The sequence below is a fragment of the Rhipicephalus microplus genome, unplaced genomic scaffold (assembly GCF_043290135.1).
Source record: "Rhipicephalus microplus isolate Deutch F79 unplaced genomic scaffold, USDA_Rmic scaffold_16, whole genome shotgun sequence".
In the NCBI taxonomy this organism is placed as follows: domain Eukaryota; kingdom Metazoa; phylum Arthropoda; class Arachnida; order Ixodida; family Ixodidae; genus Rhipicephalus; species Rhipicephalus microplus.
Genome location: NW_027464589.1, coordinates 5,762,284 through 5,776,934, shown reverse-complemented (window position 1 = coordinate 5,776,934; position 14,651 = coordinate 5,762,284). Strand labels below are relative to the sequence as shown.

At 47.3% G+C, this 14,651-nt stretch overlaps 1 protein-coding gene across 10 annotated transcripts in view; it reads right to left on the bottom strand.

Annotated features, from left to right (window-relative positions):
* Positions 1-14,651, bottom strand: part of LOC119166653 (uncharacterized) — a 288,262-nt gene that overhangs the window by 51,573 nt on the left and 222,038 nt on the right. The window lies entirely within an intron of this gene.

Genomic DNA, 14,651 nt, shown 5'->3' with positions numbered 1-14,651 from the left:
CTACGTCAAGAGGGTTAAATTATAGGGCGCAAGCTAAACAGTCCGCTGGTGCAAGCTTGAACCCTAATTCAGGAGTTTGTCTTCGATGTCCACGGCAGGGCCACTTCCAAAGGAATCGCGAGCTCTCCCGTGGCACTGCTGCTAATAAAGCAGTAGTTTTATGCGTAGCTCCGCAGAATCTGCGGTCATTTGAGAGCCGAGCTACATCGTTGCGACACACTGTCGTCATGAAACACTCAATCCTGAGAGACCGGTGTCTTGACATTTTCATGTAGGACAAACCCTGTTTCACTCGAATTGATTTGGGTGCGAATATAACGGTGATACGGGCGAATCAGGTATTCGCCGAGATTTCGCGTGAGAGCAGTAAAGGTAATAAAGGTAATTGACACTTTTGAGCATTGTTTTACAGCACAACTGCTCTATGTACCTCGAAGTCTTCCAACCTCCTCGAGAAGCGCGGCTCAGTCTGTGAAATTGCGATGTGCAGTGACCGATCAGTTGAATACGAGTGTCTCCATCTTGCTTACTCTCACAGGTTACGAATATCTTCGTTGTCACCGGCAAAAGCCACGGAATGATCTAAAAGAGGGTAGTGCGAGGGAGAACATCTGTTTAAGACAGGGCATCAGACCTAAGAAATATTCATCAATGAGGGAGCCAGAGCATGTGTCTCGAGGTTTTAGCTCTAGCGCTAACACTTGTGGGAATTGAGGCCTGCCCACTGCCTTTGCGCGGGCTTCGCTGCCTCTTTCTCCGTTCTCATGTCCCGACATGTCTCCCCTCCTACGCTGTCTGCCGCGCTGGCAGAGCGGAGTGACGTTTAACCCCCTCACCCCGTAGCGGATGTTGACTGTGGCGCCGCGCGCGGAGTCTCCCAAGAGGCTTTGTGCGCGCGCATCGGGAGTATAGAGAGGCCTCTCCGGGGACGACATGGGGGTAAGCACGTTTTTCTTTTCGGTCCGTCAGCTCCCTGTGAGACTCGTTCAAACTTCGCCAACAGCGCCTTGCGTCCGCGGCGAACGCTTACCTTATGTCGCCCCCCCCTTCTTTCCGAACGCTGGGCCGAAGAGTGGTACGGTGTCCTAGTGCGTGGCCTATCTACGCCGACTTGTCTCCCTCCGAAGCCAACGCGAGCGCCTTTGACCTCGCTCGAGCAACCGGGCCTTGGTCCCGGTGTCTCCGTGGATCACCTTTACCATGGAAACGTGCTCGTGGCACCCTGTGTAGTACTTTTATGCCTGTGGCGTGGGTAAGCCTATTCGCTTTCCTGCCGCGCCTTTGCAATGGGCTGTACTGCGTTTGGTGTTGCCACAGACAATAAAAGTGTTGCGACTTTGAGCAGTATCGTGTTCTCGCCATGGCGACGGTTAACCCGTGCCCTGCGGTTCGCTAAGACCGAACCCACGCTAGTGGCCGTACTCCTTCGCGATGCGTGTACACTACACTGGCGCCCAACCCGGTATCAAAAGCTCTAAGCGTTTGACTGCTCTTAGCGATTCAGTTTGCCTACGCAATTCGAGCTTGTCGCAACATGTCTGCTTCGTCGCATGTCGCGCTGCACAAAGAGGTCATCGCCTCTATCGACGGGCACCCTTCGGCACCCGTCCGTGTCGTCACCCCGTTTTGTGGTGAACACACAACACACGTGGTAGCTGACGCGCTATCTCGTGCCCCCTGTTGTCTGCTGAGAACCTGGATTTCGGTGTGACGGCCGCTAGCGGTGCCGTAGCACATGCAAGTGTCGGGGGCGAAACAAAGGCGAAAAGGGGAGTCCCCATGAGCATGGCCTTGGCTGCTATCCAGGTAAGCTGTCCACTGCGTGGCGGCCGAGCGGGGGAACTTTTCGAAGACCATCGTGCCAAGAGCGAACCCGTGACGCCGTGCGCCCGATTTGGGAGCATGGGAATCGCTTTCGGCAGCGAAGAGCTACTGAAGGCTCAGCAAAGTGATCCGTTTCGAGTCTCGGAGAGATGGAGCGCCGTGTACGCTGCTTGCTCTGCAGAGGGCGCCGATAAACCATCTTGAAGAGGCGCGGAGCGCCGTTACGCTGCTTGTTCTGCGGCGGGCGCGATTAGGGGGCTGAAAGAGCGTGTGTCGCTGAGTCCTTGGCGGATTCATTTTGCTGGACCATGACGGGCTCCTGCTTAACTATATAGACACTGACGACGAGTCCATCAATCCGTTTAAGGTGGCTATGCCCAAAAAAGTCTGAGAGCCACACTGTTGCGATCCTCTTATTACGAAACCATGGCCAGTCACCTGAGTGGCTCCAAAGTTTTATGCAAACCGAGCAACATTGTGACCTTGCCCGGCACGAAGCGTGGTTTTTATGTTTTTATCGCTATTCCGTGCTTGTCACGTCGGACAAACGGTTGAGCCAAGGGTTGGCAAGCCGCCCAGTCGTATGAACCGATTGTCAGTGAGCGTCCCTGGCGTGTACTAGCTGAAAGATCCCCTTTGCGAAAACTCAGCCGCGCCCACATCCCATACCTGAAGCCGTTTGTCACGGATTGACGAGCTCGCTCCAGCGCCCTGCGGCACTCCGCTCAAGCAACGGGGCACACCCGGAGCGGCGGACCGCATTCGGACCCTGCACCAATATAACCTGAGGAAGCGGTCACCTTTGTGATTTCGCGCCGGACGCTGGACTTCTCCGCAACCGAAGGACCTCAGTTTACTGTCTAACCTCAGTATAGGTTAGCTTCTTTACGGCCTTTTCTCCATTGATTGATTGATTTGTGGGGTTTAACGTCCCAAAACCACCATATGATTATGAGAGACGCCGTAGAGGAGGGCTCCGGAAATTTTGACCACCTGGGGTTCTTTAACGTGCACCCAAATCTGAGCACACGGCCTACAACATTTCCGTCTCCATCAGCCGAGCACCTTAGCCACTAGACTACCGCGGCGGGACAACGGCCTTTTCTCGTGAAGAAGTCGACCCCGCCCAGTCTGCTGCCAGTATTTCTTTTTTTTTAAGTGTTCTTGTGTATTTTATGTTTCTTTTGTCTAATATTAAGTGTTATTTATGTATTTTATCTTTTTTATTTTCTTTTCGTGACATATTGAGTGTCATTTGGCTCTGTTTTACTTTTCTTTTCGTGTTTAATTTGTCTGCCACAAAGGGAGTTGTGACGTTCAGTATCGGTGCGTATGCGTGGAGAGAGAGACGAAGGACGCTTTGCGCCTACGCTCGCGCAGCCGTCGGCGGTGTGTGTACGTGCTTCTGTGAGTGTGTAAGTGCATTACGCTTCAGTGCGTGCCCGTGAAGAGTGTGTATCGACGCGGACACTAGAGGTGCTCGGGGCATTGACCTACTGACGTGAGACAGTCTGGCTGTGCTCTGCTCTCGGCCGTCGTCAAAGAAGCCCTGCTGCCTTTCCCACCATGGCTCCTGCGCGAGACCAGCTGAAAGCAGCTATATGCTGCCGGCCAATGCCAGGGTGCCTCGTAGCCAATTCTGGTTTGACCTCCCTGATCACTGAAGCTTCCCACAACGTCCCAGCTCCGTCAACGAGCCAGAAATGCGGGGCCTCTGAACCACAACCGAAGCGGCGTTGGTTGGACTCGTGGCTAATCGAGAGCAGCAACGAGCCATCAGTCTGACCTCGCACTCGGGCATCGCACCTGGCGGGCATTGTCACGCTCTTCCGCCCCTTCGCGCGGTGGACGCTCTCCCGCTTCAGGACCACGAACACTACCACTTTCCTGTGCTCCCTTCCGCAATTATTTTTATAGTGTCATGTGTTTATTTTGTTATTAATATTTTTGTTTCTCCTTTGTCATCTTTTTTTTTTTGCAGCAGTTACAGGGCTGGACTGAGGTTAGCTGTCGCTTACAGCAGTGTCATTTTAACTGCATGGGTGACGTCCGGCTGCCTTTGCAGACCGGTAAAAGGCAAATTTAGGAGAGGGGGATGTGGGAACTCAGGCCTGCCCGCTGCCTTTGCGCGGGCTTTGCCGCCTCTTCCTCCGTTCATGTCCCGACATGTCTCCCCTCCTCCACTGTCTGCCGCGCTGGGAGAGCTGAGTGACATTTAACCCCCTCACCCGGTAGCGGATGTTGACTGTGGCACCGTGTGCGGAGTCTCTCGAGAGGCTTTGCGCGCGCGCTTCGGGAGTAGAGAGAGGCTTCTCTGAGAATGACATGGGGGTAAGCATGTTTTTCTTTTCCGTCCATCAGCTCCCTGTGGGGCTCGTTCGGACTTCGCCAACAGCGCCTTACGCCCGCGGTGAACGCTTACCTTATGTCGCCCCCCCCCCCCCCCCCCTTCTGAACGCTAGGCCGAAGGGTGGTACGGTGTCTTGGTGCGTGGTCAAGCTGCGCCTACCCTTCTCCCTTCAAAGCCAACACGAGCGCCTTTGCCCTCGCTCAAGCAACCGGGCCTTGGTCCCGGAGTCTCCATGAATCACCTTTACCACGGAGACGTGCTCGTGGCACCCTGTGTAGTACTTTTATGGCTGTGGCGTGGGCAAGCCCATTTGTTTTACCGCTGCGCCTTTGCAACGGGCTGTACTGCGTTTGGTGTTGCCACAGACAATAAAGTGTTGCGATTTTGAGCAGTATCGTATTCTCGCCATGGCGACTGTTAACGCGTGCCCTGCGGCTCGCCAAGTCCGGACCCACGCTAGTGGCCGTACTTCTTCGGGATGCGTGTACACTACACACTGTGCAGTGCACAGTGGAGAAACAGGACGGCCGAGAAAGGGAGCATCAAACTACTAAGTCCACATAACTTGAAGAGCAGGCACAATTGAAAAGTTGCAATTCTGCAGCTGATTGAACTAATGTAGAGAGCGAGCGGTTGGTCCATTAGATGGAAATGGTCTTCATGGATTGCAGAAAAGAGATGAGCCACTGGCTTATGTGCGGCGTCAGATGAAAAAGGGGTCGCACATCAAGGAGCATTTAGACGGGAAGCAGGCCCGGCAATCAGTGGGGGCAAGAGTCGCACTGACATGAAGTGTTGGCACACAGCAACTCTTGCGGTGGTAGCTTCTCAGAAACGAAAACGAGAAAGCGAGTTGAAAAGCGGCTAGCATTGGGGTCGGGCGATCGAACGAAAGGGTTCTACGTCTTGTGTATTCACCATTCAAAAGGAAAAGTAGTCAGTACAGGACCATCGCGTGTGCGACTCACGTGTGAAATAGAGTTGTAAGTTCTTCAGAGAATCAAACTACCGGATTAGTTACAGATGATTTCGGTCTAAGTGTTTTTTTTTTTCAGGTTTAAAGCAGTTTTCTTACGCGCCGGGAGGTTATTTTTGTAACAAGTTTTGCATTTTCTCTTTAGTGGTTAGGTATGACGTGTTACGGAAAAGTGGTGACATTGTGAGAGGCTCTTAGTGAAAAGTCAGTTATTTGTTGGTAACAGCAGTTCGAGAATGTCGAACACGCTGCCGTGAAATGTTGAGGCACAGGTAGCATTTGATTGAGTAGAGGCCTTCGCATTGTTTTCCGAGTTGACGGCAACCAACTCTAGCAAAACTTTTTGTTTGGCCACGGTTGCATAAAAAACGAAAACTAGAGCTTTCCTCTTCCTAAGGATAGGTGAATGTGATAGATCAGTCACATTCTTCAGTAAAAAGCTGAGCCAGTTGCAACAGGAGGCGTGCACAGTTGAATGAGAGGCGAATGTGCCCAACAAATTGTTGGATTGCAGAATTGCAATGCGCGCTGGACTAGGCTGCTAATGTTCTTTCGCGTCTCGGAGGATCGTTGGATTTAGTGATTGTAAATGTTTAATGGGAATAGAATGTTTTGACTGTCTCATTTGATAATGTTTTTTTTTTTATGTAGCCCCTGAAGTAGTTGCTGTGAATTGATTGACCGTGCAAGTTGCCATCGCACGTTAGAGTGTTATGCATGATGATAAGTAGTTTGAGGAGACAAATAATTCCTGCATGATGTGAAAAGGTCTTCTTTGTTGTATCTGGTGTTTTTTTTTTCTGTTGATGTTTTGGTTGCCACAACACAAACTTAGCCTAAGTGATAGAACTGTTTTTAGGTGTATTAGATGTGTCTGTAGGAATAGTTTTGTATATGAAAGAAGGAAGCGATGTGAAATTAGTTCATTATTTTTGTCTGTTGTGCTTGGTGCGATCCGTTGAGACTAAGATATGCATAGCGCTGGGTCCGTTGCCCCCTTTGAGTGTGTTTTGTGGGGCCTGGAGGGCGCATGGAGTGGGTCTCACGTGTTCGGAATGACCTTGTGGTGTGGTAAATCTAAAAGACAATAGCCGCAGGACTATGCACAGTGTGTGCGCCCTGTTTCAAACTAATGCGAACTGGCACTGTGGATTTTATTCTGAGTGCGGCTTAATCGTTGGGCATTGCGAGATTGTTTTTTTTTTTTTTTTTTTTCGGATGACTATTTGAGCAATATGTATATGTTGCTGTATATTTTGCAGTGGGATGGGAAAGTTTTATTTATTTATTTACTTAATGAAAAAATACCTAACAGGCCCAAAGGCATTAAGTAAGGGGTGTTACAGCGAATGCGGAAGTAAACTTCTAAGGAACAACTATACAATACAGCTTAATAATAACAGCATAATATGGTGATACAAAAACTAACAATTCAATCAGTCAGCACCACTTAAAACAAGAAATTACAACTTGCTGATTCCTGTTGATATTGAATGAAAATCGGTTCACGCATGTGCACGCACCAAGAGTGAATTTATTTTTGAGTGATTTTTTTTTTGTATTGTGTTATTGGACATCGAGTATCTAGTAACACTCTTGAGGGGGGAGGAGTTAGTATGAAACAACAATTAGCGGCGTGTTGTGTGTAGCGCAGATAATGCGGCTCCTGCAGAATGCGGAGTTCCCACCCATAAACTCACGATGCCGACCGATTTCCGCGAAGGCGAATGCGGAACCCGTGCATGGGAAAGAAAGGAGACTCCTTCGTTCACATGGTTCACGAGCGGAGCTGGCAAGGTCGCCCTGTCTGGGACTAGAAGGGGAAAGCTTACTCGGAAGCGTGTCTGGCAAGAATTACGTCAAGCGCGGTCATCCGAGTTTAAGTCATTGTTGGCATGCATGTGTGCCATTGAGAATGCCACACGGATGCGACCACTGGGCTAACCATGGTTGCGGCACGGAGACGAGCTTATGCTCCCCGGCTATACGTCATTACCAAGTGTTGTTAAGATGGCCGGGTGCCTTGCTGTCTCGTGCACACCTGGTCAACGCACAGAGAGTGACGGTGTACTCACCGGGCTTGAAGAGGCTTCTACGAAGCATTCTTTATTGAGAGATCTGACGAAACTCGAGCGTGAGAACAGCTACCGACGGAGGTCAGCTGACGGAGGCCAGCACCGCCTGGTAAGGAAGAGAGTGTGACACGCGGAGAACCTATCCCTTCTGGTGTTGTATTTGGTGACGTGATTTTTACCAATGCAGTGCTTGTTATGAAAGTATTTCTGCGATTAGTTGTGAAGATGGGTGCACCAACGTATGATTGGCTTGTGTGGAGACCCTTTGTTCAACGGAGGGTTGAAAAGAGGGCGTCTGACTGAAATAAGAGCAGAGGTTCGGGCTTGGACTCTGGTAGACACCTGAGGCTGCAATAATGCTTCGAGGGGAAGTCTGTTTTCAGAACCTTATTGGCTTTGGTTTAGTACCATTGCACAGGCAGACCCATGTCTTTTGGAAGCCCTTAGAAGGACTGGGCGCACGGAGGCGTGAAGTCGGCGTGAAAAAAAAAAAAAAAAAAACACAGGAGGGAGCGAGAAAGAAACGTGCCCCCTCGCATGAAAGCTCAGCTCGTTCTCTTCGGTTTCCAAATTCTTTCATTCCTTGATTTTAACCAGTTACTTTGTGCTAACCGACATGAATTTCGGCACGATCTTTTAAAGGTCACACAATTAACAGAAATGTTCCTCGATTTCTATACCAACATTGATGCCCACACGCAGACTTATGTAATTTGTGTGGATCTTAGCAAAACCTTCGATAAGGTTTCACAACGTAAGTTGCTTTTCAAGCTTGGGTTAGGGATAAGCAAAGATGTATAAAATGTATAAAGGCTAATTCATTTATGCACCAACAGGCTATAAGAATCGATAACTATACCTTGAGACCACTAAACCAATGCCTGCTAGAAAAGGCTATGCCTGCGTTGCGAGCCCCCAATAGTGTTGCCCTACACTTCCCGTTTCCCTCCTTAGCACCCGGAAGTGGCGTAGCCAGGGGGCGGGGAGGTTTAACCCCCCTCCGAAATTTTTTGTCCAACCCTCCCCCCCCCCCCCCCCCCCTGATACTTTGTCATCTTATTTTTTTTTTTCGTATCTTGCACTGACATAATTTAGAAAATAAGCACTGCTACTATCACAATATCATTCCTGGACGCTTTCATAATGAATAATGTCTGCATATGAAAAAACGTGTCACGGTTTTTCTCAAGGCTTCGGCCCTCTGCGAGATTTTGGGCAGGAATTTTGAGCACCAGTGCTTTAAGTTGGCTAGGTGACAGGACTAATAATTAAGTGGTGGTCATACTTATAACCGCCAGAACTGATCTCGCGGAGTTGATCACTAAAATAGTTTTCAATAGACAGCTAGAGGTTCATTTTAATAGAAAAAGCCAGACACAGTTCCAAGGTGTGATAGGCCACGTCAAAGCATATTACAGGGTGATTCTTCGTACCTGTACCAGAGAATAACATTTCTATTGAAACCTGCGCATGTTCTGCTAACACACACACACGCACACACACACACGTGTACACACGCATACACACATACACACACAAACAAACACACACATGCGTGCGAGAGAATATTCGGTTCATACACCTAACATGGCTTGTATGCGAGTGTGCAATATATTTATACATATCTTTACTATGCCCTCATGGCTAAAGGCACTCCAAAGTGTTGTTTAGTGACGAAGGTGCAACACAGACAAACCTGCAGGCCAATCACAGCCTTACAAAGGCCTACTGAAATACTCATCATGTAACTTAGACTAATAAATAAAAAGATGGTAGTCGTAAACCTAAAGCAGCGTTAGGAGAAATACAGTGTGGGCAGCACTAGTGAGCGCATGCTTTATTGTTCAGCACTGTGGCAAACAGCACAAGAATAAGAAACATACAGCTGAAAAAGACACGACAAATTATATATATATTGATTTGGTTCATTTGTTCGTTTCTTTACTTTGACATAACTAGAAGGGCACACCGAGCAATTTCTGCAACTAGCAAGATGACGCACGACAAGAAATGTACAGAAAGGAGAAACATGAAAGGACATGTTACCAGGTAAAATTACGAGCAATATACATAGTAACCGTAGTTTATTACAAAGCATGAAAGAAAATCTGTGCAAGCAATGTCTCACGCAGCAAACAGACACATTACCATAGCGGAATACTATTGATTATCTTTCCCAATCGACATGAAGATTAGTCTTTGCATTACATGTCATATTACATGCCCCATATGTTACCCAAAATTTGTGAGAATCGCCACATGCAAATTTGGGTTGTTGCATTGCCGTTCACACCTTTTATATCCGCGGACCATGTCTGCAAGTGAAAGGTGCCTCTGAAAGGCAAGGAGTATGCAACGGGAGAGAACGTAATCACTCAGCCATGCTGTCAAAGTGATTTTCAACGATATGTCTCCTACAGTTGAATTTGCTTCTTTACAGCTGGATAAAAAATAGCACATACTGATTTTACCAAAACCGCATTTTTTACTACGCGCCAAGGTAGTCCAGTAGTTATGATGCTCGATTGCTGACATGAAGGTAGTGAGATGGAATCCCTGTCGTATTTTTAGGTAGGCGAAAGTGCTTGAGGCCCGTGCACATTGATTTAGGTACATGTTAAAGAACCAAAGTTGTGAAATTTCTGTGGTGCCCCACTACGGCATCTCTCGTAATCATATCATGGTTTTTGGATGTTGAACCCCATGAATTGATCATTAACAACTATGTTTTTACTGTTGTTCAGAAAATCTCAAAGCAAGAATGACTTCAGTTAACTTTCTTCCTTGATTGTTGGCAGATGCCTATGGTTGATACCACACATATTCAGCTGAAGCTGTCTATGTTCCCAGTAAAGAACAGAGAGAATGTCTTCTGGGCGGACTTGCATTACATGGTGGATGTTCAGAGAGCAATGCCAAAAAAACGTTTCATTTGTTGTTGTAACTCTTAGGTATAAGTTTAGGCGTCTCAGCGATGAAAAAGAGCGTTTTGCTTCAGCTGTGCTCACTGGCAGAGTTGCCAGAATCTGTAGAAGATGGTGCACGCTTTGGAAGAATAACTCTGGGCATCGCAGACATGCTCAGCGCTTCTGGCCTCTATTTCGCAGCCCATACTGCCAACTCCCCTTACAATGCCAAAGTTGAGATAATGTTCGAGTACACGTCAGTAAACATCTCCACAATAGAAAGTGTGGCAGATTCGGCGATATTCTGTGGCAGAAGCAAAGAAAGCATCTATAAGGTGTGTGTATGCCTTTCGAAGCGCTAATTCAACTGGTTCATTAAATAGTCCAGAAAAAGCCAGAAATACAGAAAGCCAAAAGTGCTCTTCAACGCTATCTACTGGCACGTTACTTCGATGAAGCTGCCTATATGTGACAAGCGGCATCCTCATTCTCGCTAGTTGTCAAAGGTGCACGGGGAGCAGCTAGACCTTTCGGGAAATAATCATCAATCATTATATCGTACGGCGTTTTGGTGCGACCATCGAGTCTAATAGAAGGGGGTTGATCCACCCAGGACACGAACAACCCAGCAATACATGTAGGCAGCGAATTTCAAGGAGGTCCCTTCGCTCTTCTAGGAAGCAATGCGCTTAGCGAAGCTCAGGCAGTGACACTGAAATCGAGAAACAAGAACTTCAGCGACGATACATGTCGGCTGGTAAAGTTCCGCCATAAACACTATCGCTTGTTTCTCGTCTGGCGAAAAGACGCGCGTATACGTTCCCTACACTTCTCTTCAGGTGCCGGTTAGATCGCGCTCGTCCAGTATGTTACTCTGCGCGTGAGATGTCATGTTTTTGATTGCGCCAATATGAAAGGCTGGTAGTTTGTGTGGCATTGTGATGAAATACCACAAACGTGAATGAACGTGAAGGAGTTGATCGCAGCAGTGAAATTCCAGCGACTCGCATCAGAGTGCCCAAAACGCACAACCAACAGTCATGGACAATGAACAGTAGAGCGTAAGTAAACTTGTGCTGCATGCGCTGGCAGTTCTCATCAGAGATCACGCGTTCTCAGAATTGGTTTATAATGCACTATGCTCTGAACAACTCCGGAGTTCACTTTTTCATCACTGGTGAACCGATCACTGAAGGTTTTGTGTGGTTCAAGGCTGGTCCTGTTTGTGCCAGTGTAAGTGCTGGAAACATGAATGCAGATATGTTGCACGGTGAAATATTCTGTACAGTTCTTAATCTGTTGATGTAAAAGAAAATGTTGGCTGAACGCTTGGGAACAACCGAAGACAGCTTGGTGCAACGCTATCATCTCAGAGAGCCGTGTGACGAAAGCTACAAAAAAAAAAAAAAGATTCGGCGTTTTTTGCGCGTATTTTAGTGTTTGAGCACGGATATGCAACGAACAAGCTAGTTTAATGTAAGTAGGTATAGTGGAGTCACACGTGCACTTTTGATTGAGACCAAGTAAACATTCCTTATCAATGATTACCTTGCCCTTGCAGTTTGCACAATTCAACTTAAACTGATGACAATAAAGTAGTACTTCATTGCCATCGAAAGTCACAGTGCAACTGAAAGTCTGCCCGAAAAATAATGTGTGCAAAATTGTGTTGCCAACGTGCAGCATATATTACAAAAAATTACTTATTGCATATCGCACACATGCTTGGATGCACGCAGTAAAGCAAAAAATGTTGACTAAAAGCTACTACTGCGTCAGGGCTGCTTAGCATACGGAGATCCCGTAGGCCTGCAGTCAGACATAAGCAGGCCTAAACATTAAGCAATTCACTCAGCAAAGTAAGCAAAACCAAAATGTAACTATGAATGTACAAAAACATGCTGCATATATCTCTCATTCCTCGTTGTAAGCAGAATCATCCTTCAGCTGTGAAACATACTTCACCCCGACGAGGATTACACCATCTATGCTTAATAGAGATTAACGATAAACGATGTCTTCTCCGATTGGGTGGGTCATCGCCATAATGCGTTTTCGGAAACAAGTCCATCCAATGGTGCGACGAGAGGCAGTTGCTTCAAATGGTCACTGCACCTGTCGTTTACTGTATTTCACAGTACTTCTTACAGTACTGCCCTGCGGCCATGGTCTAGTTGCTAAGGTACTTGGCTGCTGACTAAGAGGTCTCGTAATCGAATCCCGTAGCTGTCACGGCTGCGTTTTCCATGGAGGCAAAAATGCTGTAGGCTTGTGTGGTAAGATTTGGGTGCACGTTAAGGAACCCCAGGTTGTCTAAATTTGTGAAGCCCTCCACTATGGCGTCTCTCATAATCACATGGGGGTTTTGGGACATTATACCCCTCATATGACTCAATCATTCTTACAGTACTTTTACTTACTCTCTTTACAACCATATGCATGGAGAGAGGGGGAATCTCACAATTTAATATACATATACACCATCTTTCTAAAATACCGCTGATAGTGATGTCACAGAAAAAAGCTGATGCCTGTGTCCCCCTCCGCCCCCATCAGATTAGTGTGAACCCCCCTCCCCCCCAAAAAATTTCTGCCTACGCCCCTGCCAGCCGGTATACCCGGTACAGTTGCCAGAGCCTCTCGCAGCGACTCTTTGCAACCAGAAGCAATGCTGTTGGCAACTCTAGCAGACAACGCGACGCCCGTTGGTGGGAAGAATGCCAGCATTGTTAACAAGGGAATTTATCAAACTAGAGGGCAATAAAACGCATCTTGAATTTAGTGCGACATCGCAAACAAGTTGTAAATAATGCTGCGCAAACAAACACAGAGAAATAAACGCATGAGAAAAAAGTTACAACGCCCGTTCTTGGTGGCCTTTTCTTGCTTTGAGATCATGCATTCGTAGGAAAAGTAACGTCTTTTTGTGTGTTCATCTTGCCAAGAAATCCAGTTTTGCTGCATGCCCGAATGCTCGCAAGCCACAGGAAAAAGTTGCAGAAACCTTCAACGAGCTATTTGCGTGAGCAGTGATTCGAGGCGATTTCGAGAAATGACCAGGCGTCAACACGTAACGCTGTAGCCAAGCTTTCTACCATGAAATGCATGGCATTTGTGAAACTGGCGCTCCTCCAAAGCACTTCACGAATGCGCAAACAACTGTTCAGACGAAGCAGCCAGCTGCATCGCTCCATCGACACAATGTTGTGGGATGACATCGTCGCTCTCGCGCGCTCCGGCGGAACAGTCGCTAGCGCCACCACACAGCGCCACCACACAGCGCCCGCTCAAAACATGTGACAGCGTTCCTCTAATGGCAAAGCCGGTGACATCCCACGCATAGTATTTTTTTAGGAGGTGTCGACTAAACATGTACTCAAGGGTTCCCCAAGGATCTGTTTCAGGACGAATTCTTTTTCTGACGTCAGTTATATATGTGTTCAATAATTAGGGCTTCGTTTTCGTTTTACCCGTCCTCCACTTTCCGATATTTTCCCACTGGATCTAAGGACACCTTTTTCACACACACACACACACACACATATGTATACATATATACATATATAAAGGAAAGAAGTGTATACCTAAGGGCTCGTTTTTCCGTGTTTTGACACAATATTAATGAGATCTAACAGACAGTAATGCCAAGGAATGTATTGGGGAAGTTATTAGAACCAATGGAATGTAAATAAGAAGAAAGAAAAGTGGGTGAAAAAATAACCAGCCGTGAGCAGGAATCCAACCTACGACCTTCGAATAACGCGTTCGATGCTCTAATTACTGAGCTATCACAGCGGCCTCCCTCCATCCACTTTTTTGGGTTTATATGTGAATTTAGAAGTAGGAGTGTCAGTCAGCGCTATCTATAAGCCAAGCGACGAGTGTGACACACTCTTTTATGCGCATATGTGGCGTCACGTAGCACATGAACTTATTACGAGCAGGCAGCTGATCAATAGTCCCTCGTATACAACCTAATGACACCAAGTCTGCCAGTACGAGACCCTCGTTAATGAATAAGAGAAAGAAGTGTATACCTAAGGGCTCATTTTTCCGTGTTTTTACACAATAATAATGAGATCTAACAGACAGTAATGCCAAGGAATGTATAGGTGAAGTTAATGGAACCAATGGAATGTAAATAAGAAGAAAGAAAAGTGGGTGAAAATATAACCAGCCGTGAGCAGGAACCGAACCTACGACCTTCGAATAACACGTTCGATGCTCTAAACACTGATCTATCACAGCGGCCTTCCCTCCATCCACTTTTTTTGGGTTTATATGTGAATTTAGAAGTGGGAGTGTCAGTCAGCACCATCTGTAAGCCAAGCTGGGAGTATAAAACACCCTTTTTGTGGCGTCGCGTAGCACGTGAACTTATTACGAGCGGGCAGCGACCACTTGGAAGGAGCCGGGATGCGCTGGCGTGGGAGTTGTTCGAAGCCTTTCACATAAGAAAAAAAGGTAACTCGTGTGACAGCGTGCCTTCAGTTTTGTTGCATAATTGTGAATTCCCACTG